Source organism: Oryctolagus cuniculus, chromosome 5 (assembly GCF_964237555.1).
Source record: "Oryctolagus cuniculus chromosome 5, mOryCun1.1, whole genome shotgun sequence".
Classification (NCBI taxonomy): Eukaryota; Metazoa; Chordata; class Mammalia; order Lagomorpha; family Leporidae; genus Oryctolagus; species Oryctolagus cuniculus.
The window spans coordinates 132,134,606-132,155,634 of record NC_091436.1 but is presented as its reverse complement, the minus strand read 5'-3'; positions in this window follow the sequence as shown (position 1 = coordinate 132,155,634).

Sequence of the window (21,029 nt, the reverse complement as noted above, 5' to 3'; positions counted from 1 at the left end):
TTGGGCTCGCACATAGTAGGAGCATTTTATACAGTAGTGATTCTATTGTACCATGCCCTGGAGACCTGAAGTGTTTTGATAGTGACCCCACAATACTAAGTACATTTTATATCTTGGCTTGGTTGCCCGTATAACTGAGTACAAAGTTTCACAATAAGTACTTCAAGCACCTGTGATGCAGTCAGCTATTTTCTATTTCAGCCTAATTAAAAAAAAAAAAAAAAGTTGGCAGGAGACCTATTCCGTTTATTCCATGACCCATTAGCGGAGCGCGGACTTCAACTTGAAAATCAGCCGTAGACATTTCTCATGCCCTTCAGCTCATCATCTGGAAGGGAATGTATTGCTTGCTTGAATTGAGCAGTCCTTCCAAGTAGTGTGCAAGCGAAAGCAAACATCTTTGTGGACAGAGCTCTGTCCTTCCTGGATCCTTCCTGCGAGATCAATTCACAAAAGTGGAATTACGGGGCCGACAAGCGTGAGACCAGAATCAAAGCTGCCCGTTTCCTCCGCAGTTATCTCTCTGTTAGACCTGTGCCTCTCCATGTGAATAATAACCCCGACTCGGTGTTTGGAGAAGAAAATGCTTTCAGACCTGCGTTCTCCCCTTGATAGAGTCGTTGAGTGATGGAGCCGGAAGGTGCCCGAGATACCATCTTGCCTGGCCGCTTGGCCGAGGCCCACGGAGGGGAAATGTCGTAAATTCTTTCTGAACAGGGAGCAGGCTGCTGAGCAGCTGTTGGTCTCAGCCCAGGAAAAACTTGCTCAAGAACACTGTCCGTCAACTGTCACTCCGACTGTGCGTTCTCAGAACACTCCTCACACTGTTGGTTCCAGTCCCAGAAAAAACAGACTCTGGGCTTCCCAATCAGCACAGGCACTGGCCTAGAGGACAGGAGACAGGAGGGGAAAACGCCGTGTTCTTTTCGAAGTGGTTCCTTCTGTGTTTGTTTGGCACCCAGAAAAAGCCATGGAGATCTGGGTGTGCCTGCTGTCGGCCCCTTGTCTCATTTTCCCAAGTCCCTGGGAAGTGATGGGCAAGCTGCTGTCTTTCTCTCTGAACAGCCATGGATTTTCTCACTCTTGTCTTGCCCCCACGGCCTGATCATGGAACCAAATAGCAGAAATGGGGCTGGTAGAGAGCCTGGGTGAGTTGTCATGAAGGCGCTGGGCCTTTTTAGAGACCGACCTGGATTCCAATCCCAGTTCTGCCACCTATCAGTGGTTGATGGGGGGCAAGATCCTTCAGCTGGCTGAGCCTCAGTTTCCACATCTGTTAAATGGGCTTACAACACCAGGCTCGCAGGGTTGAGGTGAGAATGACTGAGAAGTCAGTACTGTGGCTTGGATGATGAGGAGAGGCAGCAGGGCTCAGGAACCTGCCGCCAGCTTGTCGCTGCCGGGCTTCACCTAGCAGTTGTCACCATTGGTAATTTTTGTCATTGTTTTGATACTGGTTTTCAACAGCTTTGACGCTATTGTAGAGTATCTGTTGCTATGAGTTTGGGACACATCCTTCGCTTGTTTCCTGAGCTATTGGGGGCGCATTAGGCACTGCAGAGGCAGCCCCCAACAGATGAGGGTGCTTTTAAAAGTTCATGGAAAATGAAATTAAAAGAGAAGTTGATTTTGGTGCAAAAAGATGTTGAAATTCATGTATCGGTTTTTCATCAAACACATTTTCCATGAAGTTTTTGAAGGCCCTGGGCACACAGGCATCTCTGGGGAGAGAGGAGACACCCTCTCCACCACTGTCCATGTCCTCGGATCGCGGGTTCCGCATGGCAGCCGCTGCAGGTGGCACTGGGGAGTCTGCAGTGACACCTTTGGAGCTGACGCACACAGACCCGGCTTCGACTCCCATGGGGCTGCTTGCAGCTTGGCCGGTCTTCATGCTGAAGCAGATGGCTTCCTGAGGGCCAGATGTCTGTCTGTCTGTCTTTGTTTCCCAGTGAGCTGTGGCTCTGAGCCATCTCTTTTGGAGAATTTAGAGCTCCATGCTTAAGGGAAATATTGGGTCATTTGGTGGGCAGAACTTGGGGTGTTCCCCGCTAGGCGGTGCTCTCGCTGTGTGACCTTGGACGGGTCAAGCCTCCTCTTTGGCTCTGATTCCTTGTCTGTGACACAGGCACAGAGGAGAGAGCTAGAGAACTTAGATATCCCAGGATTCCATTTTTCATGACCTTGTCATTTGTGAGGTGCTCAGTCACAAGGCAGCATTACTGGCTGTAAGGTAGCTATATAAGGACTATATGGGGCTGGCACTGTGGTGTAGAGGGTTAAGCCTTTGCCTACAGTGCCCACATCCCATATGGGCGCCGGTTCAAGTCCCTGCTGCTCTACTTCTGATCCAGCTCTCTGCTAGTGCACCTGGGATAGCAGTGAAGATGGCCCAAGTTCTTGGGTCCCTGCACCCACATGGGAGAACCAGAAAAAGCTCCTGGCTTCTGCCTGGCCCAGCCCCAGGTCAATGAGGCCATTCAGGGAGTGAACCAACACATGGAAGATCTTGCCCTCTCTCTCTGTCTCTGTCTCTCTTTCCTTCTCTCTGTTTCTCTGTCTTTTAAATAAATAAATAAATCTTTTAAAAAACTAATCATTACCCTGACAACATCTTTAATCTAGTTAGAGAGACAGACTGACAGCATGAAATAGTGAATGCCAGACATCATATAATTAAATGCCAGCTGTTTGCTACTTACTGTGGCTGCATTAAGAGCTCACAAATTATGAGAATGCTGTGAGTACTGGGGAGTGCTTTGGGGAGGCTGTGGGTTATGGAGGCCTGGAGGTGGGGGAGAAGGCATTCCAGGTGGGAACCCTGCGGGGCTGAGAATGCACAAAAGCACCGTGGAGTCCCAGCCCTGGCTGATTCGTCCTGGAGACCCCTTGCCTGGTCCTGGGCTTGCTGAGCTAACAGGGCCCAGCCCCAGGTCCCCACCTCCACCCTCAGGGAGTCTTTGCAGAGCAGGGGTGAGGGAGAAAAGCACTGTTCACCGTCAGAAGCATTTCAGGCAGGAAATGAGGAATTTTGCAGGTGGTTAAAAATACAGTGCAAGCTGATTTATGTTTGAATTTTGTTCCAGGGCAGCAGATTATAGCCCAAGTTCCAAGGCAAAGGCATTGGGGTCTTTATGGGCTCCTTGGATTGGTTTTATGTCTTGGGGATTTTTATGTTTCAGCTCAGCCAAGACACTCAAACTTTTTTTTCATTGTACTTCACTGGGGTGAGCTCGTGTACCCCTCCTTGCACCCAACCTCATTTTACAAATGAAGAGCAAAATTGAAGAAAAGAATGTTTTTACTTGTTCGTTGGTGTCCAGCATTTAATTAAATTAAGCCAAATCATAAACAGTGAATCCAAATGAGACTCTAAAGTAGATACCAGGGGCTGGTGCTGTGGCGAAGTAGGTTAATCCTCTGCCTGCAGCACTGGCATCCCCTATGGGCACCGGTTCTAGTCCTGGGTGCTCCACTTCCAATCTAGCTCTCCGCTGTGGCCTGGGAAAGCAGCAGAAGATGGCCCAAATGCTTGGACCCTTGCACCCACATGGGAGACCTGGAAGAAGCTCCTGGCTCCTGGCTTTGGATAGGCTCAGCTCTGGCTATTGCGGCCATCTGAGAAGTGAACCAGCAGATGAAGGACCTCTCTCTGTGTCTCTCTGCTCACTGTCTGTAACTCTGCCTCTCAAATAAATAAATAAAATCTTTAAAAAAAGATAGATACCAAGTGATATTGTTAGGTAGGAAGTCAGAAATGAGCTTATGTGTGTGTGACAAAGGCCCTAAAGAGTTGACATTTAGGTCCAGCATCCGCATCTGAAAGTCATCCCAATAACCCAGGTGCAGCCCAGTATCTGCACTTCAAATGCCCTGCCCCTTCTGCCTGATAACCATCCTTCCTCTAAGGCTCCTCTAAGGCGGGCGATGCCAGCCAGGCTTCCCCCTGTCTGATAACTTCAGGGGGAAAACTCAGATAGGAACTTTTCGTATTTACATCCAAAAAGTCCTTTGTTCCAGGAGGAGAAGTGGGGAGGCAAGACTGATCCCCTTAAATACCCCCTGGCCTCAACCGGACTACATGCTCAGCCCTCTGCCTCTCTGCTGAGCCACATGCCTGGCCTGCCCAGGTGTGTTCTCGCCACTCAACCATGTAACCCCCGCTCTCCCCTAATCTGAACGACTGGGCACTCTCTCTCAGGTTCTGTCTGGAGAGGTGCCCATCTGTTCTTACGGATGTCCCTGCCCTAATAAACCTTGCTATTTTACTTTCCACTGCTCTCTGTCTCATGCCTGAATTCTGACAAGAATCCTGCCTTCTCCAGTAGCAATATCACGAATACAAAAGATCAGGGCTCTAAATTCTGTTGCATATGTAAGTGTCCCATTTACCAGACATCAGTGGCAGGATAAACTCCGTGGCCTTGTCTGGTGTCCCGATATGCTTTTTAAAGTTTTTTATTTATTTGAGAGGCAGAGAGAGAAAGGGAGTTCCCCAAATTCCCACAACAGCCAGGGCTGGGCCAGGCAACACAATCCAGGTCTCCTACATGACTGGCAGGAACCCAGTCACTGAGCCATCGCCCCAGGGTCTGCATCAGCAGGAGGCTGGAGTCAGGAGCCAGAGCCGGGCATCACACCCAGGGGCTCCAGTGCGGGCTGGGGCTCTAGCCAGAGGCCCACCTGACCTGCTATGAGCACATGGCCACTGTGCCTTCTGAGGCTGACCGTGCCTCCCATCAGTTGCCTTTGCTCAGGGGGAAGCGCAGATCCAAACACGTTGGGGGATTTTGCCTGGCTTTGTTTTCTTTCTCTCCCCCTTTCCCGCTGCTCAGACACATGATCTAGTTTTAGCCTCCCGCATTGTGTGCAGTTTTGGTAAGCTACTGCAAATCCTTTTTTGGAACACAAAGGACCATGAATAAATCAATAAACACACCCTGCATGTGTAAATGTGGCACTTTGTCCTTAAGCAACAGTTCTTTCTGGTTTGCTCGTATCATTAGCTCTGTGGGTCCTTCCTTGTAGGCATCCACCAGGAAGGTAGGGAAGCTGAAGTACATCCCTGAGCGAGGGCCTTGCAGCAGAGGACAGACCCATCCTGCCTCCTCTGTAGCAGCCCCGAGAGCCTCTCTGGAGGAGACAAGGAGGTGATGGTGGCACCCCCCAGGGGACTTCTGATAAGGAAGAAAGCAAGGAGGGCATGCCATTTGGAGAGGACATGCATCAGGGTGCCACTGACTTGGGGGGCTGCCCCAGAGTCCACATCTCTGATAAGAGGCCCACTCCCACTGGGCACGTGGGTGGCCCCTGATCCAAACTGGGCAGCCAATCACAGCACCACAAACTCCTGGCCATAGAGAGCTTCAGAGAGAAGGACGCACGACCTGGCCTGGGTCAGTACGAGTCCTTCCCTGAGCGTTTCCACCTGCAGCTGGGAAATGAGATCGCAGCTCAGCCCAGGTTGCAGAGCTGCCGAGATGTGATCTGGGAACTGCCCAGCACGGTTCCCGTCTGTGGAGCACGAGAGAAGGCAGGCAGCATGCCCGGGGCGGTGGTTCAGAGAGATGACACCAGGCGGTGCCCTGGGCTCCGGGGGCGGGCTCTGAGCCTTCAGTGAAAACATCTGCGTCCCCCAGCAGAGTAACTGGGTTGGGCTCCCGGTTCTGGTTCCCAGTTCCGGCTTCCTGCTAACTTGGACTCTGGGAGGCAGGCGGCAGGTGACGGGCCAGGCAGTTGGGTCCCTGCCACCCATTTGGGAGACTTGGATTGCATTCCGAGCTGAAGGCTTCATCCCTGGCTGGCCAGGCCCTTGTGGGCATATGGGAAGTGAACCAGCAGATGGGGGGGGGTTGGGGGCTCCTGCTCTCTCTCTCTCTCTGCCTCCCTCCCTCCTCCCCTGAAATAAGTATCTAATTAAAAAAAGAGAGAAACTTAGGCTGGAGCCTTATCCTTGCTCCTCCCAGAATAGAGCCCAATAGCTTCCCTTTTCCAAAGAAACTAATTTGTGCTGGGATTCTCTCCTTTGCAGCCGAGATGTCTTTTTTTCTTTTTTTTTCTTTTTTCTCTTTTTTTTTTTTTTCAGGCAGAGTGGACAGTGAGAGAGAGAGACAGAGAGAAAGGTCTTTCTCTTTGCTGTTGGTTCACCCTCCAATGGCCGCCGTGGCTGGTGCGCTTCAGCCGGCGCACCGCGCTGATCTGAAGGCAGGAGCCAGGTACTTCTCCTGGTCTCCCATGGGGTGCAGGGCCCAAGCACTTGGGCCATCCTCCACTGCACTCCCTGGCCACAGCAGAGAGCTGGCCTGGAAGAGGGGCAACCGGGACAGAATCCAGCGCCCTGACCGGGACTAGAATCCGGTGTGCCGGCGCCGCTAGGCAGAGGATTAGCCTGTTGAGCCATGGCGCTGGCCCCGAGATGTCTTGATTCGTGTAGACGTCTGTTTTCAGAGGCGATAAACCCTGACAGGTGCTTGTTCGGGTCCACGTTCTGCTCTCCCTGCTCCACGGGTTTAGAACTTGATCACCGAGCTTGCTGAAAGGGGCTGAGACCCTGAGAAGCAATCGCCAGCGTCCTCCCCACACCATCCTGTGTCTTTCTAGACCTGGAGTGTTTTTTCAAAAAGGTGGTAGAAGTCAGTAGTTCAGAGTGTGACCCCTGCGCCTGTGTGCCTGTGGGCGAGTGATTTAACCACTGGGCCTCAGTTCATCTTCTGTGAAATGGGGATAACGACAGTAGCTACCTCATAAGGTTCTTGTGAAAATTCAAAGGTATTTCAGAAAGTTCATGGAAGGGCTGCTGGTGTGGCACGGTGGGTTAAGCTGCCACTGCAGTGCCAGCGTCCCATATCGGAGCACTGGTTCGAGTCCTGCCTACTCCACTTCTGATCTAGCTTCTTGCTAATGTGCCTGGGAAAGTAGCAGAAGAGGGCCCAAATACTTGGGCTCTTACCACCCACATGGGGGACCCTGATGGAGTTCCTGGCTCCTGACTTTGGACAGTTGCAGCCATCTGGGGAGTGGAACAGCAGGGGGACAATCTCTTTCTTTCTGTCACACTGCCTTGCCAATAAATAAAATAAATCTTACAAAAACAGAAGTTCATGGAAAGTGGAATTCAATGTGTTTATTTTGGGTGCAAAAAAGTTTTGAAATCCATGCACAGTTTTTTTCAATAAAAACAGTTCATGGGCAATGTGTATTATGAAAAAGCTATGCACAGATTTCAAAAAATTTTTGTGCCAAAATAAACATTTTTCCCATGAACTTTTTGAGTCCCTTTGTATATAAAATAATCCATTTTAGCACATACTGCTCTGCCAGCACCTAGCATGCCAGAGATGTCGTTCGATGGCTTGGGCAGCTTTATATGCTACCTCTCTCAAACACGCCTGTGGATGAGGCCAAGCAAACACTCTTATATGTATTTGTCCAGTGAAGGGCATGAAATTCAGAGGAGCTAGGCGATCGTTCAGGTCACCTCGCAAACTGAAGAGTCTGGGTTCCCAGCATTGCACTCCAACCCAGCAGTGCTTCTCCAATGGCACAGTGCTGGTGTTGTCAGGCCAAGGGCACTATTCCTCCAGGGACAGGGACAAAACCCATTAGAGAAGCCAAATTCTAGCCACGAGGCTGTTTGGTGAGGATGCAGCACGGCTCCTGGAAAGGATGCCCAGAGGAAAAACTGCTAAGCCGGCTCCTGGACGCCTCCAGCCTCCTCCTCCCCTTTGTCTTCACTGCCAGCTCCCAGCACTCACGCATCTCAGAATTCCAGAAGACAGATCGTCAGAACCAAAGCAAAGATAGAGATCGCTCTAACTCACTCATCCGTTTCAACTAACATTTCATCCATTTCAACTAACGTTTATCTTATTATTTTATGTTTCATTTATTTGAAAGGCAGAGTTACAGAGAGAGAGAGAGAGAGAGGAAGAAACAGAGAGAGAAATCTTCTACCCACTGGTTCACTCCCCAAATGACCACAAGCACTGGAGTTGGGCTAGTCCAAAGCCCAGGAGCTTTCTCCAGGTCTCCCATGTGGGTGCAGGGGCCCAAGGACTTGGGCCATCTTCTACTGCTTTCCCAGGCCACGGCAGAGAGCTGGATCGGAAGTGGAGCAGCCAGGACTCGAACCGGTGCCCATATGGAATGCTGGTGTCTCAGGCAGCTGCTTAATTTGCTTTGGTACAATGTGGGTCCCTTCAACCAACATTTATTAAACATCTACTATGTGTCAGGCGTAGTGGTATAAATGAAGTGGTAAATGAAGTGGTAAACCAGAGGTAAATCATGTCCCTGATTTTTTTTTTTTTTTTTTTTTTGACAGGCAGAGTGGACAGTGAGAGAGAGAGACAGAGAGAAAGGTCTTCCTTTGCCGTTGGTTCACCCTCCAATGGCCGCCGCGGCTGGCGCACCGCGCTGATCCGATGGCAGGAGCCAGGAGCCAGGTGCTTTTCCTGGTCTCCCATGGGGTGCAGGGCCCAAGCACCTGGGCCATCCTCCACTGCACTCCCTGGCCACAGCAGAGAGCTGGCCTGGAAGAGGGGCAACCGGGACAGAATCCGGCGCCCCGACCGGGACTAGAACCCGGTGTGCCGGCGCCGCTAGGCGGAGGATTAGCCTAGTGAGCCGCGGCGCCGGCCTCATGTCCCTGATTTTTTTAAAAGATTCATTTATTTTATTTGAAAGGCAGAGTTACAGAGAGGCAGAGAGAGAGAGAGAGAGGTCTTCCATCCGATGGTTCACTCCCCAGATGGCCACAATGACCAGAGCTGTGCAGATCCGAAGCCAGGAGCCAGGAGCTTTTTCTGGGTCTCCCATGTGGGTGCAGGGGCCCAAGGACTTGGGCCATCTTCTACTGCTTTTCCAGGCCACAGCAGAGAACTGGATCATAGTGGAGCAGCTGGGACTTGAACTGTCACCCCTATGAGATGCCGGCACTGCAGGCGGTGGCTTTATCTGCTACGCCACAGTGCTGGCCCCGAGTCCCTGATTTTACAGATGAGCCCCGGGATGGAAGACGGCTTCCTGAAGGCGTGCAGGGAAGCAGTTGCTTTGTCAGGCACTTTCTGGACAGTTCCTGCGTGGCTCACCAGGGCCAGGTTTCATGAAGTGTATGTGAGCATGCCTTCCTGGTCACAGCTGATTGGAATTTGCCCCTGGTGAGCTACTGGTCTTGGCCCAGATAGGAAGGAGACAGAACCACTGCCCAATCCTGGATCCATCCTTGGGTGCCCCACCAGTACCACCCATCCCATATAATACATCTCACTTTTGCAATGCAGGAGGGGGTTGTTGAAGCTATTGATTCTTTTTCTTGCAAAAATAAAACAAACTCTAAATTAAGGTTGCGGTGGCTGAGTTTTACACTTGATCTTAGCCAAAAGGCCGAGAAGCGACTGTGGCTGGGTTTGGGGTTAGCATCTGAGTCTTGTGACTTCCAGACCTTTGTTTTTCCACCACTCCATCTGGCAGCAAAGCTAACCTCCCCAAAGATCTCTCAGAACCCCAGCCATTGGATATGACCTTGCTTCCACCAACTTAGGCCATCATGCCAAGGGGTTCTCGGTGCTTAGGGAAGGGGATCAGGAGGGGGGTACTCGGCTTTTGTGACCTCTGATGCAGTTTGCTCTGAGCTGGGGGATGTGGGGTGTGAAGGTTTCTAGAACGAGCAGCTGAGGGTGGGGGCCAAGACTTCAGGCTCTGGAGCCGGGCTGCCTGAGTTCAAATCATTGCATATCCTCCCCTTCACAGCTGTGTACCATGGGCAAGGTCATCTGTCTCGGCTTCCTCCTTGGCTCTGTCCCCTAAGTTGCAGTGAGGCTTCCCCCTCACTGAGACCGCTGGGAAACAGGTGCTTGCTTTGTGCTCTGTGACTATGCTGCTTTTTTTTTTTTTTTTTTTGTAGAATTTCCAACAAAGCCTTCCCAGTCCCTTAAGGCTTATTTGCCTGCACATCTCTCCAGCCATTGCAGTCCTCCAAGACCTGCCTGGGCCTGATCACACTTTTAGCATAAAAGCCAGTTGTAGTCAAAGCCCGAGTGTAGTAAGCACCTGAAGAGCAATCAGACTCCGCGCCTCGACAGAGCTTGGTGTGTGCGTTGTGCGTCTGGTGCAGTGGATACCTGAGCTGGACACTCCCCAAGGCAGGAGCTGGTGGACTGACCGAAGGGCCCCACCCAATCTTCATGTAACTCTTCACTGCTCACCAGCTAAGCTCTGTACAGTGGCCGCAGGGCAGGGGCTCTCTGGCTGCTAACAGTCCAGGAGGTAAATGCGTTGCCCAGCTGCCAGTACTATGAAAGAGGAAGCCTAAGGAGCTATGGCTGCGGTGAGCGTGGGACCTGACCCAGCTGAGACCAGGGCGTCAGGGAAGGAGACTCAGAGGAAGAGAGAGTGAGTAAGGGCTATGCCTGGCAATGTAATTTCACACCCATCAGAGCGGCAGACATCCGACACAACCAAGTGTTGACAAGGACCTGGAGCCAGGAAAACTCTGAGCCATTGCTGGTGGAGTGTAATTGACACAGAACTTTGGAAAGCAACTTCAAGTTGAAGACGCACTGTGCATAGTTGACATACACCAGAATATACTTTGTGGCCACAGCGAAGAATTGGAAACAACTTAAATGTCCACTGTGTTTGTAACTGATGCAGTAATGCTGTATAATAGTCCCCATACAGTCTCAGGGGCTTGCAACAGAGGTTACCGCTTGCCCACAGGACCGTCAGGTTCCCACTGGTTCCACATAGCTCACTCAGGAACTTGGGTTGAAGAGGACAGAGCTTTCTGGAAGCATGCCCTTCTCATAGGAAACGACAGGACTGTGGGCGGCCAAGCTACACAATACGAATACTTGTTCTTGTTTGCATCGCATTCAGTCAGTTAAAATCTTTTAGGCCAAACCCAAAGTTAACAGAATAGGAATGAATGCTAAATTCACTGTATGGGTCCCAGAGTATGAATATGGGATAGTCCTATATAGTATTGGAGTAAAGACTTGAGAACAATAATTTTTTCACCCATTCCATCATTAGGAGAATGAATCAATAAGCTGTAGTATCAAGGGTTGACATTGTGGTACAGCGAGTTAAGCCTCCACCTGCAATGCCGGCATACCATGTGAGCACTGGTTCGGGTTCTGGCTGCTCTACTTCCTATCCAGCTCCTTGCTGATGCACCTTGGATCCCTGTCCCCCACGTGTGAGACCTGGATGGAGTTCCTGGCTTCAGCTCTGCCCACCCCCAGCCATTGTGGCCATTTGGGAAATGAACTAGCAGATAGAAGATAGTCTCTCTCTCTCTCTCTCTCTCTCTCTCTCTCTCTCTCTTTTTCTAGCTCTGCTTTTCAAAGAAATACATCTTTTTAAAAAATTGTGGCATCATACAGTGAAATATTATACAGCAATGAAAATAAATGGTGTAGATAAGCAAACTATTGTCTGTGGGCCAAACCCAGCTCACCCCTATTTCTATAAACGGAGTTGTATGGGACCCCAGCTACACGCACTTGTAGTGTACTGTCAGTGTCTGCTTTCTCACTAAAATGGCAGAGTTGAGTGGTCACAACAGACTACTGGGCTCACAAAGCTTAAAGTATTGATTATCTGTCCCTTGCCTGGAAAGCAGCCTGACATCCACCCACCCACATGCAGACACCTCACAAGCACCGTTTGTGTCACAGGCAATGCAAACCTAAAGCTTGAAAATATTCAAAATCCCCCAAACAATACTGTGTCCTGCTCAGCTGTTCCAAATCCTCCAAACAATACTGTGTCCTGCTCAGCTGTTCCAACATCTGCTGTACAAACAGTGAACTTAAAAGGCAGGTGGCGATGGCTCCAGGAATGGGGAGACGGCTGCTGCTGTACAGGTAGTGGTTCCAGGACCAGGACCTAGATGGAGGGAGTGGGGTTGAGGGGGAGGGATGCTTTGCCAACCAGAATGGCTGGAGCATGAAATACACAGGGAGGAAGGAGATGGGAGAGGACGCTGGGAAGGCAGGTGGGGTCCTGAGATCCTTCTAAGGAGTTCGGTCTCATGCCAAGCCGGAAGGGATCCCCTGGCAGCTCTGAGCTTCAGCGGCGCTGTGTGTCTACAAGGGTCAGCCGGCTGCAGCAGGGAGGGTGGTGGGAGCAGTGCCACAACACGACCCAGCCAGTGGCCCCCAAAGTGCCTCGCTCCCCTGACAATGCTCCTAGCCACCGTCGCAAGCACTGATGCTCGGGGCAGGGATGCAGGGCCCGAGCCAAAGCAGTGGCGGAGGGGAGAGGGGGGACAGCTGGAGGCGATGAGAAGCAGGTGATTCAAGAGGGGCGTGGAGAGCCCACAAAGCCTCCCAGCTTTCCAGGCTTGGACAAATGCATGGGGCTGCCATTGGCTGCGACAGGGAAGCCGGCAGAAGGGCCGATTTAGGAAGCGTGATAGCAACTCTGGCTTCAGCCGCACTGGATCTGAGATGGCCAGGGGACTTGTGGGTACACATGTCTAGGGCTCAAGGGATTGGCTTGGAAAGAGAGGTCCGGGAGCCAGATGCACACAGCAGCTGGGAGGGCTCACGTTTTCTGGGCAGTGAAGAGTGGGGAGAGCGCGGAGCCAGGACTGGACTCAGGCGAGGGTAGGGGGAGGGCCCGCGAGACAGACTGAGAGGGGCGCCACTCAAGCAAGAGGACGGCTGGAAGCCAGCGGGGACTCAGAAACCAGGGGCGCACTGTCTGAAAGAGGGGGGCTGGCTGGGGCCGAACAGAAGCCAGAAGTCTGGCTGGGAAAGGACCGCGCCTTAGGGCACAGGTGCCTAAGAAGGCTGGTGTGCATGCTGGCAGAGGGCAGGGGGACGAACACGGGCGCGGTGGAAGCCCTGGTTTAGGGGCGCGGCAGCTAGGTTTCCAAACATGGGCACCGCCCGGCGCCTCTCACACAGCCTGGTGTCTCCGCCTACGGGAGGAGGAGTCTGACGCCCCCTCCCCAATGTCCACAACAGCTGCAAAGCCAGGAGTTAGGAGCTCAGTGCAGGTCCCCCACGTGGACGCAGAGACCCAACTGCTTGAGCCATCACCAGCGTCTCCCAGGGAGTGCATTAGCAAGAGGCTGGTATCAGGGTTAGGTAGGAAGTTAGAAATCAGCATATGTGTGTGAGGAGGGCCTGAAGAAACTGACGTCCACAGCTGTCCAGCACCTGACTTTCAAAGTCCTGCCCAGACCCTGGTACCCTTCCAGGCGCCTGGCCCCTCCACCTGGCCTGATAAACATTCCACCCAGGAGAGAAGCCCCTTGGCCAACACCAGCAAGGCTTCCCCTGTCTGACAACCTCAGTGGTAAACTTGGAGAGGAATGTTTTTGTATTTTTATCCAACAAACCCTTCTACCAGGGCTCCCCATCCTTCGTCCTGGAAGAGAAGAGGGAGGGGTGTAAAGAGACTCCCTTAAAAACAGGGAGTCGTGGCTGGTGCCGCAGCTCACTAGGCTAATCCTCCGCCTGTGATGCCGGCACACCGGGTTCTAGTCCCGGTTGGGGCGCCGGATTCTGTCCCGGTTGCTCTTCTTCCTGTCCAGCTCTCTGCTGTAGCCCAGGAGTGCAGTGGAGGATGGCCCAAGTACTTGGGCCTTGCACCCGCATAGGAGACCAGGAGGAAGCACCTGGCTCCTGGCTTCGGATTGGCACAGCATGCCGGCCGTAGCGGCCATTTGGATGGGTGAACCAATGGAAGGAAGACCTTTCTCTCTGTCTCTCTCTTCACTGTCTAACTCTGCTTGTCAAAAACAAAACAAAACAAACAAACAAACAAAAAACCAGGGAGTCTAAATCCTCTGCTCTCTGCTGAGCTGCCCATCTGGCCTGCCCAGGTGTATTCTCTCCATCCAACCATGTAAACTCGCCCTCCCTTAGTCTGAGGGACTGGGCACTTTCTATCTGTCCCTTCCATTCTGACGTATGCCCTATCCCCAATAAAACCTTATTGCTTAGCTCTCTGTCTCACGCCTGAATTCTTTCTTGTGTGAAGACAAGACCCACACAGCTTCCACAGCTCTTTTCTCCAGTAACGTCAGGACCCAGGGCACTCCGAGATGAGATGCCTGTGTCTTACCTTCCAGGCCAAATGTTTGGCCCCTGTGAACTCTCTCCCCCCACCCTCTCTCCCTCTCATTTTAAGATTTATTTACTTATTTGAAAGGCAGAGTTACAGAGAGGTAGAGACAGAAAGAGAAATAGAGAGAGAGAGAGAGAGAGAGAGTTCTTCCATCCACTGGTTCACTCCCCAGATGACTGCAATGGCCCGAGCTGTGATGACCCAAAGCCAGGAGCCAATAGCTTCTTCCGAGTCTCTCACAGGGATGCAGATGCCCAAGGACCTGGGCCATCTTCTACTGCTTTCCCAGGCCACAGTAGAGAGCTGGATCAGAAGTGGCACAGCCGGACTCAAACTGGCACTTATTTGGGATGCCAGCACTGCAGGTGGCGGTGGCGGTGCCCGCTACGCCACAGTGCCACCCCCACCGCCGAACTCTTGATCCACAGAATCTGTGAGCAGAGCAAACTAGTGGCTGTATAAGACACTGAGAGTCGGGTGGTTTGTTGCATGGCAGTGGATGAGCTGAGTAGGAGGAGACACTGGATGAAGTGTCCCCTGAGGTTTAGGCTCCAGGGTGCGCCTGTTAGCACCAGGTGGGCAGTTGAAGAAGTTCTGGCCGCAAGGTCTTTGCCCCCCAGGAAGGGAAGCAGGGGAGTTAGGATGGGTGTGGCCTCCTTCTTCCCTTGCCAAGAGAGCCCAAGTTTTCGTTAAGGGTCAATGTGCCCAGCCCTGAGATGCATCATGATTGGTAGGAATCAGTGATGATGCTCCATTCTCTCAGCCAGTGATTGGCTTAGGAGGAGACACGTGACCCCATTCTGGCCAATGAGATGTCAGGGATGTCTGCAGGGTCTTGGAAAGTGCTTCCTGGAGAGCAGCGTGAGGGGAAAGTCTTCTGTCTCCACACACGTGTTTTCTCTCCAGGACCCCTTCCTCTCCACTGGGGAAGCTGTCGGGAGGGCCGTGTGAGGCTTGGAGACTGAGTTAAAAGGCGAGAAGATCCCAGCTCCTTGAGGACGTCAGTGAGCTGTTTAACCCCTGGGCCCACCCCCTCCAGATGCCTGTCCTTATGGTTTGGTCCCCCGCTCCTTGGTGTTTCTGTTACTGGCAGCCAAACCACACTAACGGAACAAGGGATTCTGGGAATCATTGCAGAGGGAAGCCCAACACAGTGTCAAGGGCCTGGTTGAGAAAAAGGGTCTCCCAGTAGCCCAGGGGGCTCTCTGAGGCTGGCTCCCCCACCTCTGTGACGTCATGCACTTCACCCCAGCTACAAGGCCTCTTGCGGGTGCTCAGACAGGTGAGGGCCACGCCCACTCGCACTCCTGCTCCCATCCCCGCCTCTGCTGCTGTGCCTGCTCCCTGGCGGGTTCTTCCTCCCCTCACCTCCTTCAGGGCTCTCGGACTGACGTAGCTTCTCAGTGAGGCCCCCTCTCCTTCTCTCTTCAGATCGAATCTGGGGGCGGGAGCTGTGGCGCAGCGGGTTAAGCTGCAGTCCACATCAGGGTGCTTGGTTTGAGCCCTGGCTGCTTCGCTTCCAATCCAGCTCCCTGCTGAGGCACCTGGGAAAGCTGTACTTGGGCTCCTGCCACCCACGTGGGAGACCCGGATGGAGTTCCTGGCTCCTGGCTTCTGCCTGGCCCAGATCCGGCTGTTGTGGCCATTCAGGAAGTGAACCGGAGGATGGAAGATGTGTCTGTCTCTTTCTCTTTCAAGCAGATAAAAAATAAGAAAAGACACTTTAAAAAATCGATTGAATCCCTTCTGAGTTTCCCTTGTGCCCCTTCCCTTTCCTCCCTAGCAGTTGCCACGTATTTTGTCATTTGTTTCGTTTATCTTTCTTCCTGCACCAGCGTAGCTCCGTTTCATTCACTGATGTATCCCCAGGGATTTAGTGGGTGATAGCGGTCAGTGCTGGAATGAGTGCCTGGGTTTGCAGAAGCCCGGGGACTGAGAAGAAGGGGTCATTTTCTCTGCTGACCTCAGCAGCTGGGAGAGGGAAAGCAGACTCGGAGCTGGGGCTCTGCTCAGAGGGGACTGAGGAAGCCAGCAGGGAAGGTGGCTGTGCCTGGGCTCACCGGGCGCGCTGTGGGCTGCAAGAGCCTGGATCCCAGGGCAGGACTCCGGCCCCTCCCAGCCTGCACTCAGCGAGGCCTGCCTCCCTGCTGGAGACGCCCCTGCTCCAGGCTTCCACCGGGGGCCTCCGCTCACCACGGTCTCTCAGCCTTTCCCCACACCCCCTGCCTCCTCTGGCCAATTTCCCCCTCTGATTTCCCACTGTAGCACACGCTGGTCCATCCCCTCCCTTGGCCGCCTTTCGAGGTCTCCCTCTGTCCCATGTACCCCCCCATCCTCTCTGAGACCCTGAGTGCCAGGGTACCCCCGGGGGGCCCTCCAGCTCCTCTGCACAGCACAGACACAGTCAACTCACTCTCGTGGGCGGGGAAAGGCTCTGTTCCCTGCAGACACTGAAGCGAGGGGCAGTCCCTTAGGCTTCCCAGAAAGCAGCTCTGCTGCCCGCCCTGTGCTCCCCACCTGGGGTCACCAGGACACCAGGAAGCAGGCCTCTGGTGTCACCTTCCAGATGACCGTGCTTGGTGGCCTGGAGCAATGCAGGGACCTGCCTGGAGCAGGCAGGGCCAGGCCTGAGTCCCCCAGAGGCCAGGTAGCGAGAACTCCCATCCCCTTCTCTGCCAGCCGCCTCTTCCTGGCTGGTTCTGAGCCTTAAACACCAGGTCCCTCTGGGCCCCTGGGCCGGAGCCCTGTGCATGGCCATGACCGAAGGCCAAAGCATCCTGCTGGGGGCTCCAGCGTTCTTGTCCCCAGCCTCCAGCTTCCCCCACTCTCACCACCCCTCTACCCTGCACCTCTGGTCTTGGAGCTTGGTAAGAAATAACAGAGACAGAGCCCTCCTCCCGCCTGGATTCCCCTGCACTGCGGACAAGGGTGCTGGCTGGGGCCTGGCTTTAGCCGGATGACCACTTAGCCTCCTTGTGCTACCCGGGCTGCAGGGTGAGCTCCAAGGTCACCTGGCACTGGAAGAGGCCTTGATCCTCCAGCCTGTTTCTCACCACTCAGTGCCTGCTGCCCTCCTGTTCCTGTAGGGGCCGTGTGGAGGGGGTGCCCGCATCCACAGCCCTGCACCACCGCCACCAGTGAGGCCTGGGGGGCGAGGAGCTACCCTGGGGGTAGGCGCCAGGGCACTGCTGTGCTGGGCAGAAGCCTTCCCTGTGTCTCACATTCAGCCTGTCCACACCCGCTCCACCCTGCTGACCTCCCTGCCTGGCCGCCGAGGGCGGGGTTTGGAGGAAAGGAGCAGAATGAGGATGGGGAGCTTACCACCCCGCCTCCCTCCTGCAAGGTCCCCTGGTTGGCTGTGCCCCCTGCCCACTGTGGTGGCTGCAGTTGGCAGCTACTCTCTTGCAGGGAGTGCTCCCCACTCTTGCTAGCTCCAGGCGCTGCTGCCGGTTTCCCTAAGCCCTGCTCCAGCTGTGAGGAGCCCCTTACTGACCTGTCCTCACCGTGTCTGGGGGGAGGCTGCCGCCTTGCCGCTCCCAGCATCCTGCCTGAACCAAGCACCTGCTACTTGGGAAAGAGTGCAGGGTCCCCAGACAGGAGACAGGCTGAGAGGGCCGGCCCCAGAGGGCTGCCACTCCCTGGCCAACAGCCTCCTGGAGCTGAGGAGCCCCTCGCGAGCCCCACACAGAAGGCAGGGACCCCCAGCAGCTCCCTTTGCTGGTCCCCAGGCAGAGGAGGTCCTCCCTGGCGCTCCGATGGGCACTGTGCTGTACGTGAACAGAGATCTCTAAGTAGCTTGGTGGCATTCCCCTGGGGGTGTGCTGTGACTCTGTCAGGGCCCCAGCAGGAAGCAGATGCCACATTTAAATTAGAGCAATGCTGAAGATTTATTTACGAAGCACTGCTTAACAGCCAGGCACCCCACAGCCAGTTGTGATCAGGGCCTGTGGGGCTGTGACTCTGGGGCTGGGCTGGGGAGGGGGAGTGCTTACCAAAACCCCCAAAGGCCTGGCCCCTCTGCAAGGAGCTTGCCAGGACCAGGAGGGAGCAGGTGGAGTCAGTTCCCTGGCTGGCCGCCCCTCCTGCGCTCCCATCTCCTCCCAGGGCCTCCTGTCAGGCTGATACCTGACGCCCGAGAGAGCCCCAGTGAGGAGACCAGGCAGGTTCTGAGCAGGGGCCAAGGTGACAGTGTCTGCAGGGGCAGGCAGGACCTTGAGCTTGGAGCCCTAGCAATTGTGTGTTTATACAGCAGTAGCCTAAGCGTGTGAGACTGCGCTGACACATTCTGTAGTTAGAGTCCCCACAAGGGGGACAGAAAGGGCGAGACAAGGTCAGTAGAAGGAACCGTTCTCTTACACTGCTCTGGTGCCCAGGAGCAGGGTGTGTGCACCCCGCTTCGATGAACACTGTCCACATGGCCAGTGCCCCACGTTTGACTGGGCAGACAGGACGCTGGCTGGGATGCCCGAGGGCTGTATCAGAGGACCTGGGTGCCCTCCTTGGTCTGATTCCAGCTTCCTGCTGATGTGCACCCTGACAGGCAGCAGGTGATGGCTCTAGTACTTGGGTCCCTGCCACCCAAGTGCGAGACCTGGATTGTCTTCCAGGTTCCCAGCTTTGTCTGGGCCCAGCCCCAGGTATTGGGAGCATTTGGAGACAACCAGAACACTCTCTGTCTGCCTCTCAAGAAATAAAAGGCCAATGTCCCTAGTGGAACATTCTGGATGCTGGCAATGTTATGTTGACCTGAGTGGTGATTTAGGACTGCACACCTGTGTGCACCTAGGATTAGTGTGTGTGAGCTCTCTCTCTCTCTCTCACACACACACACACACACACGCACACACACACACATGCCGGGGCACGGGGGTCCCTCCTTCCTTCTGCTGTCCACCCAGGAGCCTGGAGCAGTCAGCAGTTCGAGGGCTGACTCTCTCTTTCTCCTCACCCTCCCTCTCCCTCCCCTACACTGCACAGTGGCCAGGCCCAGGGTCGTCCCCCAGGGGAAGCAATCCCAGCCACCTGTTGTTTCAGAGTACAATGCGTCACACACAGCGCTTACTATGTGCTGAGAGCAGCTCTAGGTGCTAAATGGGCACTAACTCATTTAATTCTTTTTCAAAAAAAATTTTTAAAGATTTATTTGTTTCTTTGAAAAGCAGAATTACAGAGAAGGAGAGGCAGAGGGAGAGACAGAGAGAGAGGTCTTTCATCTGCTGGTTCACTCCCCAGAGAGCCGTAACAGCCAGAGCTGAGCCAATCTGAAGCCAGGAGCTTCTTCCGAGTCTCCCATGTGGGTGCAGAGGCCCAAGGACTTGGGCTATCTTCTACTGCTTTCCCAGGCCAGAGCAAAAAGCTGAATCAGAAGTGGAGCAGCAGGGACTTGAACCAGCGCCCATATGGGATGTCAGTGCTGTAGGCTCCATCTTTACCAGCTATGCTACAGCACCAGCCCCTCAAAAAATTTTTTTTTAAAAATTTTCATTTGAAAGGCAGAGAGAGAGAGAGAGAGAGAGAGAGAGAGAATCTTCTAGCTGCTGATGTACTCCCCAAATGGTGGCAATGGCAGGGGCTGGACCAGGCTGAAGCCAGGAGCCAGGTGTGGGTGCAGGGGCTCAAGCACTTGTACCATCTTCTGCTGCTTTCCCAGGTGCATCAGCAGGGAGCTGGATCGGAAGTGGAGTGGGATGCGGGCGTTGCAGATAGCGGCTCTACGCACTGTGCCACAGCAACCCCATGCACTGTGGTCCTGTGTCTACCTGAATCTTACAGACAAGCAAACCGAGGCACAGAGAGGGGAAGTGACTGACCCAAAGCCACACGGTAGGAGCAGCCCGGGGGCTGTGCTCTGACCCCAGCTCCTCAGCTGCTCTGGGCTTCCCTGGGGCCACGTCCCTCTGCAGGGATCTCTTCTGTCCCTAATTCTGATTTCCAAGACACCCCTCACCCAGCTGCTGAGCCCAGACTGGCTTCTTCTTTTTCCCTGGCTGTGGGGTCCCCCCAACCTGTGCCCTTTTACCACCACCCACCCCACTGTCTGCAAGGGGCTCCTGTGCCCAGCCCATCCAGATGCTCCCTGGCTTTCCAGACCCAGGGAACTAACTCCCTGTGTCCCTGGAGACACTGAGTGTCCCACCGGGCCCAGCTCACCCTCTGGCTCTGAGAGCCTGGCTCCCGCAGTGGGGAGGAGCCCCGTCATCTTCTCACAGTCCCCACCTGGTCCTTTTCCCCAGAGCTCCTTGAGTCATAGCAGGTGCCATTGCCTGTTAGAGCAGGAAGGTTGGGCCGTGCCAAGGGCGTGGACATCGCTCTGCAGGCCAGCACAGGGGGCCGGGGCTTCCGGCACTGTGTTTCAGGGCCAGGAGTCTCCCCACCTGGGCACCTGCCCCTTCCCTCTGTCCCGGAGGGGGCCTGCTCAGAGCTGCACCTGCTGCCAGACCTCACCCACAAGCCCGGGGTGGGGGGCTCCCCTGCAACCCAGGAGCTCCCGCTCAGGGCTGCCCGCCCCAGCCTCTAGTCCAAGGCCTCGGGTGGACGGGTCTCTGCCAAACAACACAGGCTGCCTCCCTCCCCGCCGCTCCCAGGCCTTGCGGGGAGCTGTTCTCTTGTCCCCGCGTTCTGTCGGCATTGAAGTCCAGGCGGCCTGACAGCCCTGGCAGCCGGCCCAGAGGCCAGCGCCCCAGGCAGACACTGCCGCTGCCTTATTACCCAGCGGGCGCGCCTCCCCCGCTCGGTGGCATTTGTGAGCACAAAGGAGCGGCCGCCGGCATTGAAGAGACTCTTTCAGGAAAGGAGATCCCCAGAGGTCGCTGGAGTCTATTTCAGCCGCCCAGACCTTTCTGTCTGCTCCGGGCCCGGGGGGGTGGGGGGCGCCTCCTGGGCACTGCCGGGGAGGGGGACGTCTCCCACACACCTTCGGGGGAGGGGGTGGGCAACAGGTTTCT